A 15,464-nucleotide genomic window follows, 5' to 3' on the forward strand; every position below is an offset into this window, starting at 1 on the left:
AATTACAAATTATACATAGTGATGTATGTGGTCCTATGAGGACACCATCTATTGGGGGATATCTCTACTTCGTCACTTTATTGATGATTACTGTATCCATTAAAGTAGAAGTCAGAGGTTTTTATGTGCTTTAGGCACTTTGTATCCATGGCTGAAAATGCATGTGAATGTAAAGTTGGCACCCTTCGTTCAGATCGAGGGGGGAGTATATGTCCAAGGAATTTCATGCATATATGGCTAGAAAAGCTCTAGAAAAGGCATAAGGCATCAATGTACAGTGCCATACACACCTCAGCAAAATGGTATGGCTGAGAGGAAGAACATGTCTCTCATGGAGATAGCACGATGTATGGTGAAAGCCCAAGAATTACCTCATGGTTTTTGGTTAGAGGCAACTATGTGCGCAAACTATGTGTTGAACAAATGCCCTACCAAGGCCTTGTAGTCTAAAACTCCTTATGAAGCTTGGCATGGCAAGAAGCCTTCTGTGGCTCATTTGGGTGTTTTTGGTTGTCTTACTTATGCTCTTGTGCCTGAGCAACAACACAGTAAGCTTGATGATAAGGCAGTTAAATGCATATTTATGGGATATAGTTCAAAAAGCAAGGGATATAGACTCTACCATCTGGCCTCAAAGCAGATTTTGGTAAGTAGAGATGTTGTTTTTGTTGAAAACTCAGTTCAGCCCATGCTTTCATGCAAAAAACAATAGAATGTATGCTCACTGGACATGTTTGATTCGCTCCTACCCTTGTTTAATGGAGGGCAGCCATATGTAGAGCAATTGAATGCTCAACCAAGTGCTGAAATTTAACCTTTGTAGGTGCAAAATCAACCTGCAAACCAGCCTTTTGATGAGGCAATTATCGAGGATGTAGTGGATGAGGAGAGAGTAGCCATAGAAGACTCTAGGCATATGCCAAAATGGCTTGTGTAGACATTGAGGGATAGCACCTTTACCTAGTGGCAAGTTCTCATCATGCAGATTATTCTCATGTGGATCATGTTCTCATTTCTACTTTATGTAATGAGGAGGAACCTGTTTCCTTTGAGGAAGCACAAGATGATGATCATTGGATGCATGCTATGCAGGATGAGTATAACTCTATACTCAAGAATGACACCTCGTATTTGACAAATCTACCTCATGGGGCAAGAAGGCCATTGGTACTAAGTGGGTTTACAAGTTAAAATGCAAAGCAGATGGTAGTATTAATTGCTACAAGGCTAGACTTGTTGCAAAGGGGTATGCCCAACAAAAGGGCATTGATTATGATGAGACCTCTGCACCTACATCTCGTATGACTACCATTAGGTGTCTCATTGCTTTGGCAGCACATCATGGGTGGAATGTACATCAATTGGACATTATGACTGCATTCTTGAATTGTGATTTATTGTGATTTACATGAGGAGGTGTATGTATCGCAGCCTCCTGGTTTTGTTGTGAAACGAAAAGAGTCTAAAGTATGCAGGTTGAAAAATGCTCTTTATGGCCTTAAGCAGGCTCCTAGAGCATGGTATGAGAAGATTCATACATACTTGGTTGCAAATGATTTTTGCAACAGTCCAACAGAGAGTACCCTCTATGTGAAGAGAAGTAAGGACACATTTTTTGTCATCGTTTTATACGTTGATGACATGCTGCTAAACGGGACCCGATATAGATCAGATTTCAGTCTTTAAGGCTGATTTGTAGTCATCGTTTGAGATGTCAGATTTGGGGCCGTTGCATTACTATTTGGGGATTCAGTTTATGCAGTGCAATGATGGCATTGTTATGCTGCAATCTAAATATATACAATAGAAGCTATTGAAAAGGTTTAATCTTGAAGATTGTAAACCTGTGACTACACCTATGGAGATAGGTACTCGACTTAGTCTTCAAGATGTAGGAGACTCTTTTGATGCTAGCTTGTATCAGCAGGTCGTTGGATCCCTTCTTTATGTATGCAACACAAGGCCAAATATACAGTATGTGGTCTCACAGTTGAGCAGATTTATGCATAGCCCAGGTACGAAGCATTGGCAGGCTATTAAGTGAGTTTTTTGCTATTTACAGGGCACTCAGTACTTTGGATTATTTTATCCAAAAGGGGGTGAGTCACAGTTACATGCTTTTAGTGATTCAGATTGGGCTAGATGTTATGACACACGAGTGTCCACTAGTGGGTTTTACTTTCGTCTTGGTGATTCATGTATATCATGGAAGCAGCCTATAGTGGCCACTTCCAGGTGTGAAGCTGAGTACAGGGCACCTTTTACATCTATAGTTGAGTGTGTGTGGCTCAGACGTCTTATTGACTGATTTGGGTGTTGGACAGTCATCTAGCACTACCATTTTCATCGACAGTGAGAGCACATTAGTAGTTGCGAGGAACCAAGTGTTTCATGCTTGCACTAAGAACATTGAGCTGCATTACCACTATGTCAAGGAAAGACTCTCTGTAGAGCAGAGATCAGCTTGGTCTATGTGCCTACACATGACAACATGGCAGATTTATTCACGAAGGCTCTTCCTCTCGTGAAAAGTTTGAAGCTTTTCGTAAAGCTTTAGGCTTACTACCTTTTCATGATTGATTGGCCATATCATGTACATGTTCACATCATCACTTCTTCAGGGGGGATTTGTAGCATTATATGGTAGTGGTGTGTGAACACACTTAGAACCGCTGGGGTACTTTTTTCCTCACTAAGAGTTTTTTTCCCCCGTGCGTATGTACACCCTCTTATTTACTCATTTTGGGGTGTGTACTTATCTTTTGTATCTGGCACACATTTATTCATTCTAATCTAGTGAGTTTGTGTGCTCTCAAGCTTCTCTATCTTGTGTGTGTGCATTGTTGCAACCCTTACCCTAATTCCAACATGTGTGTGTGTTTGCTTGCAACAAGGAACTCAAGCTCTCTCTCTCTCCCCCACATTCTCTTTAAAAGGCAATCCAAATGCCTTGAAGTTTGAGGAGTTGGTTTCTGTGCTCTTGTAAGAAGAGAAATCCAGGCAAAATAGACCTATCAAATGTACAAGAAATCAGGCTTTTGCTACCAATCAACAAAGATACAAAGGTAAATCCTTCCCTCACGGTAGTTTACAAGCCAAAATTAGACTCATCAGGCAAACTTGTAGACAAGGAATTCAACATGCCAAAGAAAAAGGATAAATGCAACTATTGTAGGAAACCTGGTCACTACATTAATGAGTGAAAGAGAAAGCAACTAGAGAAGGAGAAAAAGAGAGACTCGGGTATGGCTGAGCTGATGCGTCAGCATCTACTGTAGAAAACAAAGAATTTGCAAACTATGCACAATGATTGGGCTTTCATTGTGCAATGCAATTTTGTTCCTCCGCATAAGGATGTATCATGGCTACAATTGTACATGTTTAGTATTTTGACAATGGTGCTAGTAAGCACATTACTTCTAATCGTAGTTTTTTCTCATCACTTAAATCTGCTCCACAGAGAAACACTATTACATGTGCAAACAACTCCTCATATCATGTAGAAGGAGTTGGTAAAATTATTCTCGCTACTACAAATGGTGGAAAAATCACACTCTCAGATGTATTATATGTACTAGCGATCAAGAAGAACTTGTTATCTATCTTTGCCATTACTAAGGCTGGCTTAGTGGTTCCAGTTTGTGGATGATAGATGTATTGTTCATGATCGCAGTGATGGCAATACAATTTTTGCTTCTGGTACTTTGTCTCGTGGTCTTTACAGGCTAGATGTATATGAAAGACAAAAGCATGTTGTATGTACAGTCTCTGCCACAAAGGTAATGGGTGATGTGGACCTATGGCGTACACGCTTTGGTCACTTGAACTTTGGCAGTTTGTTACGTTTGCATAAGCATGACATGGTATCTGAGCTGCAACATCTTGAAGACCATATCAAACATCTTTGTGAGGGTTGTATTCTTGGAAAAATGCAGCGGGTATCATTTCCCAAAGATGGTTCAACTAGAGCTATCTAGAGTTTACAGCTTATACATAGTGGTGTATGTGGTCCTATGATGACACCATCTATTGGGGGCTACTTCTATTTTGTTACATTCATTGATGACATACATGGGTATATCCATTGAAATAGAAATTAGAGGTTTTTATGTGCTTTAAGCACTTTGTTGCTATGGTTAAAAATGTTTCTACATGTAAGATTGGTACCTTGCGTACTAATCGAGGGGGGAGAGTATATGTCTAAGCAGTTTCATACATACATGGCTGATCATAGGATTAACAACCAATGTATTTTGCCCTATACACCTTAGAAAAATATTGTAGCTGAATGCAAAAAACATGTATTATTGGAGATGGCACATTATATGGTCAAAAGTTAGGAGTTACCTCACGGTTTTCAACTAGAAGCAATCATGTGTGCAACATATGTTTTGAATAGGTGTCCTACAAAGGCTTTACATAAAATTACGCATTTTGAAGCTTGGAATGGTTGTCTTGCTTAAGTACTTGTGCCTAAGAAAACTCGTAAAAAGCTTGATGATATGGCTGTTAAATGTATTTTTGTGGGGTAAAGCTTGGAAAGTAAAGGTTACCATCTCTATCATCCTGTTACCAAGCGAATTCTTGTGAGTAGAGATGTTGTATTTATGGAAGATGCAATTCATCCCTTACTTTCATGTAAAAAACAACAAAATGTATGTTTGCAAGACATATTCGACACTCTCCTTCCATTGTTCAATTTAGGACACATTGATGTAAAACATTTGGGTACTTAAAGGAATGCTAAAAATTAGCTCACATAGGTTAAAAGTCAGCATGTTTTTCAGCCCATAGATTAGCCTTTTGATGAGGCAAATGTGGATGACGTAATTGATGAGGAAAAAAGGAAAATTAAGGAGTCAAAAAGTATGCCAAAATGGCTGGTCCTCTATATTAAGAGGACTAAGGATGTTTTTGCAATAGTCCAATTGATAGTTACCTCTATATTAAGAGGACTACAGATGTTTTATTGATCATCGTGTTATACATTGGTGACATGCCACTCATAGTCCCTAATGATGATCATATTTCAGCTTTTATAGTGGAGTTGATTTAGAGAAGTCTTTTGAGATGTCAGATCTTGGACTGTTGCACTATTACTTGGGCATTGAGTTTTGGCACCGTAATGATGGCATTGTTATGTTGCAGAGGAAATACATAATGCATTTTTGAAGAGGTTCAATCTTGAATACTATAAACCTGTGGCTACACCTATGGAGCCGAGTAGATGCAGGTTACCCTTTTGATGCTTACTTGTATCAAGAAGCTATTGGATGCCTTATCTTTTGTAACACTAGGCTACACCTATGGAGCCGAGTAGATGCAAGTGACCCTTTTGATGCTTACTTGTATCAAGAAGCTATTGGATGCCTTATCTTTTTTGTAACACTAGGCTTGACAATCAGTATGTGGTCTCAATATCGAGCATATTTATGCATAGCCTAGGCATAAAGCATTAGCAGGCTATCAAACGAGTGTATTGTTACCTTAAGGGCACCACGAACTTTGGGTTGTTTTATCCCAAGGGGGTGGTTAACAACTAAATACATTTATAGACTCATACTGGGCTGGATGTTACGACACACGTGTGTCCATGAGTGGTTTTTGCTTTCGCCTTGGTGATTCATGTATATCATGGCTTAGCAAGAAGCAACCCACTGTGGCCACTTCTAGCTCTGAATCTAATTACAAGACACCATTTACAGAGCTATAATTGATTGTGTTTGCGCAAACACCTTGGTGATTTGAATATTGGCGAGTGTGTTTACGCAAACACCTTGATGATTTGAATATTGGCGAGTGTGTGCGCAAACACCTTGGTGATTTGAATCTGATTACAAGACACTGTTTACAGCTACAATTGAGTGTGTTTGTGCAAACACCTTGGTGATTTGAATATTGGCCACTACCATCTTCATTGATAGTTAGAGTGATATGACAATTCTGAGGAATCTAGTTTTTCATGCTTACACAAAGCACATTAAGGTGCACTATCATTATGTTAAGGAGAGATGCTCTGTAAGGGAAATAAGTTTGGCTTATGTGCCAACATAGGACAACTTGGTAGATTTGTTCACAAAGGCTCTCCCACCACGAGAGAAGTTTGAAGCTTTTCATAAAGCTTTAAACTTACTTCCCTTTAGGGACTCGTCTTGGCTCCGTATCACAATCCAAAGAGCCTGGCACATCTCTATACTTCTAGTGCAAGCTCACCCCTTGTTCACATAATCTTTCTAGGGGGGATTTGTAGCCATATTTGGTGGTGATGTGTGTGAACACTCTAGGACCACTCCGAGCACTTTTTCTCTCTTTAGGAAGTTTATTCCCCCATGCTAGTATACACCCATCTTGGGGTATACTTATCATCTTCTTACAACACACATTCATTATGTTTCTATCTTCTCATTATGTTCTCCCTTGAGCTTCTCCACTATGTGTGTGTGTGCATTCCTACAACCCTATTTCCAACAGGTAGATTCATTGAGTACTATTGTACTGGTGTGGGTTCTTAGATGAACCAATCTATAGCTGGTAGTACTTGATGTGGATATGGCAATTGTGGGTGTCTATACATACCTCAATAAGCGATTTTAATTAGCGGCACTAGATCTTGTGCCAAATGAGGAGTGACTGGTGGGGCTAGTTGTCTTGGTGCAGAGAGTCTTGATGTTCATAAGACTCATAGCTCTCTTGTTCTTATGTTTTTGGTTCTGTCAATAGAGTCACCTTTTAATATTGTACTGGTGCGGGTTCTTGTTGGAGGAACCAGTCTAGTGGATATGGCAATTATGGTTGTATATGCATACCTCTTAGTAACAGGTTTTATTAGGCAACACTAGATCTTGTGCCAATTGAGGAGTGATTGGTGGGGATGGTTGTTGTTAGCCTTCTACCTCTGGGAAGTTCAGGTGTGAATAGAGCTGATCATGGGCACTTTTTACCCTATGTTGGGGTAGGAGTTTTTTCCCCGTGAGAACACATCATTAGTGTGTTAGCAGCCATGTCAACCCTAGTGCTAGGGCTACTAGAGTTGTACTCCACTCACTCTTTATCTATTGAGTACATTCCATCTATCGCTCTCTAAGCTTGTGTACGTGTTTTGTCTATGAGTCTGTGTAGAGCATCTCCTTGCACACCCAACATTGGTATCAGAGCATTGCTGTCTTCTTGAAGACACTCCTATGGTTTAGAGTTTGGTTTCTAAGCTAATAGCTCTTTGCCACCAATCAATGTCCTAGTGCAAGTTTCTGAGCAAGTGTTTAAGAGTTCTCATTGTATTGCCGCTCCTACTAGTCTTCATCTCATTGGCACCGTTATACATTTTGGCTAAGATCTTGCTCTATGCACTTTCACTCATATCTAGGGTTTTGCCTTCTTTTATTCATTGGTGTTATTTTTGTGTCAATAAGGCCATACATTCAAGGTTCACCCTCACACTATCTCTTCACTCAGCTTTCATTAGAGTTTTTAAGTGGTACTACTCTTGCTATGGCTGATGTTAAGTCATTTAGCTGTCTTTTTACACTGGACTTCTGCATCCATTATCTTTGACCGCTTTGACCTGTCAGCTTCTCAGCATTCCTCTTGAGCATTTGACTTTTGCATTAGTTGATTTTTCTTGGTCAGCTCATTTAACTGTGTTAGTCAGTTTTGCCTAGTTTGTAGCTAAGCCCTTTGCTTTCTACATTCAGTGTCTGGCTTTCAGACTTGCATTCAGCTCTTCGCTCTCCACCTTCAGCCCATGGCTCTTGGCTTTCAGCATATTCAGCACTTTGCTCTACCTTCAAAAGTTTGTTTTTCTATCTTCGGCTTCCTATCTTCAGCAGTCAATACATCGCTTTCCAGTTTCAGCAGTTGGTCGGGTGTACTTTCTTGGTCGGGTTTATTTTTAGTAGAGTCAGATTACACGCATGCTGACTCCCATCTGCTGACTTGCAAAATCTATCTTGCTGATTCTGAGTTAGCCTTAGCTTTTGTTATGTTGATGCCACATTAGCTTCGGACCTATTGTCTCCATGTCAGCTTCAGATCTGCTGTCACCATGTCAGCTTCGGATCTGTTGTTGCCAGGGTTAGTTTCAGATCTGGTGTCTCCACTCTAGCTTCAGACCTACTATCTCCATGTCAGCATCGGATCTTGACACTACGTCAACTTTGGATCCGCTGACCCCACATAGCATCTGAGCTGTTGTCTCCATGTCAACATCAGACCTGATGATTTCATGTCAACTTCTGGTTAGCTCATTCTGACCTGTTGTTTGCCATTTGATTATGCTACCCACTTTTGGTAAGTTCCACATCCCTTTACAGACATTTGGTTTGACTCCCTTTTAGGTACTCCATGTGTCAAATATACTTTAGTTTATGTATTCCTTTCCTATGCAACATGTCTAGAAACACTAATGAGTTGTTTGGCATACTGACAAGTTGGATGGAACCAACTATCTCATGTGGGTATATATGATGCGTCATGTTCTGGTGGCTAAGAACCTTTAGGTATATGTATCTGGTGTGCTAATCTCCGACCTATTGGGCCCACAATCGTTGTCCAGCACGATGTCTAGTGGATCCACTGCTATTTTGGAACCAGTGAATGTAGTTCTAGTGGTAGTGTACAACCTGCACCTGCTCCTACACCAAAACAACTCAATTGAAATGCCAAAGATGCACAAGGACCTGTTCCTCCTACACCCAAATAACTGAGATGGGATGCCAAAAATGCACAAACACATGTTTGGAACCAGTGAATCTAGTTCTAGTGGTAGTGTACAGCCTACGTCTACTCCCTCCTACACCGGAACAACTCAGCTCGGATGCCAAAGATACACAAGCACCTGTTCCTCCTATACCGAAAAATTTGAGCTGGGATGCCAAAGATACACAAGCACCTGTTTCTCCTATACCGGAAAATTTGAGATGGGATACCAAAGATGCACAAGCACATGTTCCTCCTACACCGAAACAACTCAGATGGGATGCCAAAGATGCACCAGCGCATGCACTTATTGCTCTCTCTTGCAAATGACAAGTTATTCCTTACATCTAATTATGTACATCTGCTAAGAGTGCATGGGATGTCCTTGCCTCTCTACCTCAGATCCACAATGAAGCCTAAGTTGCCTATCTACGGAAAAAGCTTCACTTGGAGCATCTGACAAAGGGTGAATCTATGGATGCATTTCTGACACGTGTCAAGGATCTGAGGGAACAGCTAATCAATATTCTCTTAATATTGAAGAGGTTATTTTAGATAATTCTCATCTCTACTATTCTCAATGGCTTGCTTGAATCGTATCTACCACACTCTACCTCCTAATAAAGAGCAATTCAGAGTTATATACCTTTGATGAGTTGGTAGCTCTCCTTCTTTAAGAAGAGCAGTCTCGTTCCAATAGGAACAATATGTTTGCTTCCGATCAGAGGCATTTGCTGCCTCCCATCATGGTAAAGGCAAATCTCGGGCGCTGAGCCTAAGGGTAAAGCACTACCCCAGTCAGATAACCCTAATCCCAAAGAGGAGACAACTAAGAAGAAGAAGAGATGCAATTAATATCAGAAACCTGGTGATGTTTTAGAGGAGTGTCGGAAGCGGAAGGAGAGTGAGAAGAAGAAGAAGAAGTAGCAAGGACTTGTTTCCACTACAAGTGATAATGTAGAGGAAGCAAATTTTTCACATGATGGTGCATGCAGTGATCTTTTGTCTATCCTTGTCATATGTTGATTGGTACTTTGATTCCAGTGCCACTAAGCACATTACTTTAAGCATCTGTTTACTACCTTGAGAGATGCTCCATCAAGTGGAACAATTTTGTGTGCTAACAATGCATCCTATGCCATCAAAGGCATTGGCAATCTGGAATTGACTTCATGCTCTAGGGATCCTTATACTCTTGGCTGACACCTTATATGTACTCGAAATCTGCAAGAATCTCATTTTTGTCTCATCACTTACCAAAGCTAGCTTTAAGATCTAGTTTTCTGATCATTGTTGTTCCATTTACACTAGGACTGATTCTGATGCACTTCTCTTGTCTAGTACATTGTGTGCAATGGCATGTATAGGCTTGACACGTATGACAAGAGTACTGATCCTCATGCAGATGCCTTGATTATTTCCATGCCACAGATTAAACGTGACACTGAAATTTGGCATGCTCGATTTGGTTCACTTGAATTTTCCATCTCTTCTACGATTATAGTGTTAAGCTATGGTTCTTGAGCTACCCCCTATGCAACTCCCCCACAAGCATGTATGCAAGGGATGTATACTAGGAAAGATGCATCGTCAGTCCTTTCCAAAAGATGGCAGTGTCTATACTTCTCGCCCATTGCAACTAGTGCACAATCATCTTTGTGGTCCTATGAGGGCTTCCTCTTTTGGCAGACATTTGTACTTCATGACTTTCATTGATGACTACATAGGCTTCTGCTGGGTGTATGATCTGAAAGTCAAATCAGATGCCTTTTCAGCTTTCCGTTAGTCTCTTCCTCTTGTTGAAAACGCTTGCAAATAATACGTTGTGTACCGACATATGAAGGGAATGTTTGTCAAATGAGTTTATTGTTTTCATGCTGTCCCATGGCATTTCTCATCAGTGAACTACTCCTTATACACCACAGCAAAATGGTGTGGCTGAACGTTCGAATTGGACACTCGTGAAAATGGCCAGATGCAAGGATTTTCCATCTAGATTTTGGCTTCACGCAGTCATGTGTATGCACTAAACCGCTATCCAATTGAGTCTTTGAAATTTATGGCAGCTTATGAAGCTTGGAATGGCAAATTCCATTCATTACTCATATGCGTGTTTTCGACAGTCTGGCTTATGTGCTTGTACCAGCACAACACAGACATAAGTTGTAAGCAAAGGCTTTGAAATGTATCTTTGTTGGGTATAGCAAAATGAGAGTAAAGGATATCGTTTGTATGCTCCATCCAGTGAAGTTTATTGTATCCAGAGATGTTTTACATGATGAATATGCATCTCAATCCATGCTCTCCTGTTAACTACCGCCATCCATGGATACTCCGAATATGCATCTCAATCCATGCTCTCCTGTCAACTACCACCATCCATGGATACTCCGAATGTATTGATACATTGTTGCCTTCATTTGGTATTGGTGTTGACTCCTCTTAGCCCACCTTGGCTCCAACTCAGCCTCCTATTGTGTTGGAGCCCATCCACATATTCAACAATTCAACAATATCCCTATTTCTCCAGATCAGCAACCCTTTAATATGGATGCCTTGGGTAATGCATTAATTGAAGAGGATGCATTAATTGAAGAGGATGTAGCTATTCATGATTCTCATTAAATTTTGCGTTGGCTCTAGGCTACTTTGTGTGACAATAACTACCTGAACCTTTGCCAAGATGGACACGAGCTACCTCTAGACATGCATCTCATTTTGTAAACACAGCCCTTGTCACCAACCACACTGAATGAGGAACCACTTTCTCACTTTGATACCTTGGAGGATGACGATTGGGTTTCAACCATGCGTTTTGAGTCGGAATCCATTACCAGAAATGATACATGGGAGTTATGTGATCTGTTTGTTGCCCGCCGGTAAGCGTGTTATAAGCACCAAATTTGTGTTTAAGTTGAAATGGAAGCCTAATGGCTCTGTTGAGATCAATAGAAGTCTCGATTAGTCGCCAAGGGCTATGCCCAGAGGGAAGGCATTGACTATGATGAGACTCTTGCACCTGCATCACGTATGATGACCATTTGAACTCTGGTTGCATTAGCTATGAATAAAGGTTGGAACGTGGATCAGCGGATGTCAAAACTACATTTCTAAATTGTGATTTGCAGGAAGAGGTTTATGTCACACAACCTCTTGCTTTTGTTCACTAGGATGCAGAGCATCAGCAGATATGCAGATTGCGCAAAGCACTATATGGCCTTAAACACGCTCCTCATGCTTGGTATCAGAATATACATGCATACCTGCTCTCTTGCTTGTTTCAAAATAGCCCCACTGAATTTTATGTCCGCAAACAAGGGGATCATCTCCTTATCCTCAATCTTTATGTGGATGATCTGCTCGTGAGACAGGCCATGGACAAGGGGAAAATTGCAGCTTTCATCGCGATAACCTACATAATACATTTGATGTTTTCAACATGGGTCTTTTACATTATTATTTGGGTATCTAGTTTGTTTCGACTGAGGGGGCATCATGTTATCTCAGTAAAAATACATTCAGCAACTCTTGGAACGATTTCAAATGACAGATTGCAAATCTATTATACTCCTGTTGTGGAACCCGTTCTTTGATTGTCAATTGAGGACTCTTCTGATCCCTTTGATATAACCACCTATCAGCAGCAAGCTATCTCGGTGGTTGCCTTATATATCTGTGCAATACCTATCTTGATGTTCAGTATGCAATGTCATAATTGAGGTGGTTTATGCATTATCTCAGCACTTGGCATTGGCAACCAGTGAAGCATGTCTTTCGGCGCTACCTTCAAGGCACTCAACACTATGCATTGTTTTACAATAGTGCATTTTCTTTATGCTTGTCTGCCTCCTACACTGATAGTGATTGGGCACGATGTTCTAACACAAGAGTGTCAACCAGTGGATATCATTTCCTTCTTTTGGCAGCTCATGCATCTCATGGCTCAGCAAGAAGCACCGATAGTAGCCACGTCCAGTTGCAAAGTTGAATATTGTGGAGTGTGTTTGGCTCTGTCGTCTTTTACCACCCTTTACACTGATAGTCAAAGCGCATTAGCAATTGCGCAAAATCTAGTTGTCCATGCATGGATGAAGCACATTGAGGTGCATTATCACTATGTCAAGGAACGGCTCCATGCTGGAGAGATAGCCTTGACCTACGTGCCAACACAGTCCAATGTGGCAAATGGATTTACCAAGCCCCTTTCCAAGGAGAAGTTTAAAGCTTTTTGATAAGCTTTGAACTTATTACCTCTACCAAGGTAGTCTACTACACCTTGCATCCGTTCACGCCATTCACTTTAGGGGGGTTTGTTAGCCTTCTACCTCTAGGAAGTTTAGTTGGAACAGAGTTGATCACGGGCACTTTTTACCTTATGCTGGGGGGCAGGGTTTTTCCCCCCATGAGAACACACCCTTAGTGTGTTAGCATAGCCATATCAACCCTAGTGCTAGGGCTACTATGAAAAGATGCAGGGAATAAGAGACTTGAGCTCTTGCTTGTTTGCAAGCACATACACACTCACACAAACTCTAGAAGAGAACACACAAGGTGAGAGGTTGAAAATTCTTCTTCTTCTTCACACAACAAAAGAGTATATACAAGCGGTCCATAATGTGAACACGCTAAGAGGAGTGGGCAGATGTGGACTAGTCAGTGTAGTCCAGCTGTAGAATCTCTGACAAAGATATGTCAATGCCAGCTACCAAGCCCGCCAGTGATGTAAATGTTGAACGGTCATACAGGCGCCTCGTGAGTGTCAGCTCATGTTGAGCTCTCAACATACTAGAGTTGTACTCCACTTGCTCATTATCTATTGAGTAAATTCTAGCTATTGTTATCGTCTCTGTGGGGTTCCTAATCCTGCTCTTGCTCCTTCACTGGAGCAAAGATAGAGTAGTTTCATGCCCTTTTTTCACAAAGTTAATGGTGTTGTTTACAAAACTAATTGGCTCGGAGGAACATGGTGGTGGATCCCATTTCAAGGGGTTCCACTATTCCTCCACTTACATATGTGTTCAAATGCCTCATTCACTTGAGGTGAATCCGAAGGAGTCTGTCCTTCTTAAGAAGGGAGCACTAAATTGAGTGTTCATCATTTGCTTAAACCAAAGGCTGGGTGGGTTTGAGGAGGTGTGGTTTGATGCATTACCATCAATTATATTTTTGTTTCTAAACAATTAGTCTGGATTGAAATGTTTCACTCTAGTGAAGCTATCTTTAGTGTTTCCTGAAGCACTAAAGATCTTTAGTGCTTCCTAAAGCAAGTTTAAAACTAATTTTAGACATGTCTGTTCCAATCAACCTACAAAAATTTTTTAAAAAAATTCAAACTCTTTTTTTTTTTGCCAGGCTCATATCTCTAGGCTCACGCTTGTAGACTCATGTCTCTAAGCTCGCATATGTAGGTTCATGTTCTAGACTCACACCTACCAGGCTGACACCTTTTTTGTTTGAAATAGGCTCTTATAGGTCAAGTGAGCTAGATTTATGTCATGCGCATGGTGGGATCACACCTGACTCATAGATTTAGACTCACAAAGCATTGGGGTTATCGGAGCACTTTCCCTTGCCTTTTTTTGCATTTGCAGAGAATGTAACATCACCATCATCTATGGCTTTGTAATGTGTCTCCTCCTCTACCATTGGGCTGAACTCCTCAAACATAAGAGGTGGGTTGCATACTTGTATTTTTTTTTTTTGAACAAAATCGTCTAGAATGCTATAAGAACCTCCCATCAACATGAGTACAACCATTTCCCATCATCAAATGATGAAGCTCATAAATCATTTCAGCCAGTCATACCAGAGTGCCTTTTACAAGCTTGATTACTTCTCCATTATCCTTTAAACATGGCCCATAAGCTTGATTAATCCTTTAATGAGCCCCAAGGTGAAGAATTTTTTTCATTAGTCTCATAAGTCAACTTAATTCTTTCATGCTCTCTAATGGTTTTAACTATAATAACATCTACATCAAGAGTCTCACTGCCTCAACTTCATGCACTTTATTATATATATGCTTGTAAGAGAACTTTAATGTACTTAAATATAAAAAAAGCTCATGGGATGAAGAATGAAAGGATAGGTCCTCCTCAAGTTTAGCGGGCAACATGGTAAACTAGCAACCAAGAAGATCTTGGAGTGTTGCTTCAATGGTGCAACAAAAATCAAACTTTCCTAGCTTACAAAAAGGAAAAATCGACTGTGTTCTTTCTGTCAATGCAAAATTAAACCATTCCTTCTCCATACACTCCACCACCCTGCTCATAAGAATGACATTTAAATAACATCTCATCTAAGGAGTTATGCTAGGAATGATAAAGAGAAAAGGCAAAAAGCCATTTTTCCTTTTCTCTTAGGCAAATATATTACTACCTACATTATCCTAGGCAATAATGGGCACAATGTGTCTTAGGAAACTTACTCGTTACCTAAGTTGGGCTCCAAGGTACCACTTCCATTTGGTAGCTTCCTCCTTTACTTTGCTCCTTCAATATATGTTATTCACCAAGTTTTGTTCACAGGTTCCTCTCTCAATCCCTCTCTAAGACATGAAAACAAGAAATGAAAGGTATAATGCACAATGTACTCACACACAATGTACTCACACACAAGCTCTCTCTCTCTCTCTCTCTCTCTCTCTCTCTCTCTCTCTCTCACACACACACACACACACACAATGAAAGGTATAATGCACAATGTACTCACACACAAGCTCTCTCTCTCTCTCTCTCTCTCTCTCTCTCTCTCTCTCACACACACACACA

This window comes from Cibotium barometz, chromosome 49 (assembly GCF_041138505.1).
Source record: "Cibotium barometz isolate CiBa-2024 chromosome 49, ASM4113850v1, whole genome shotgun sequence".
Taxonomy (NCBI): Eukaryota; Viridiplantae; Streptophyta; class Polypodiopsida; order Cyatheales; family Cibotiaceae; genus Cibotium; species Cibotium barometz.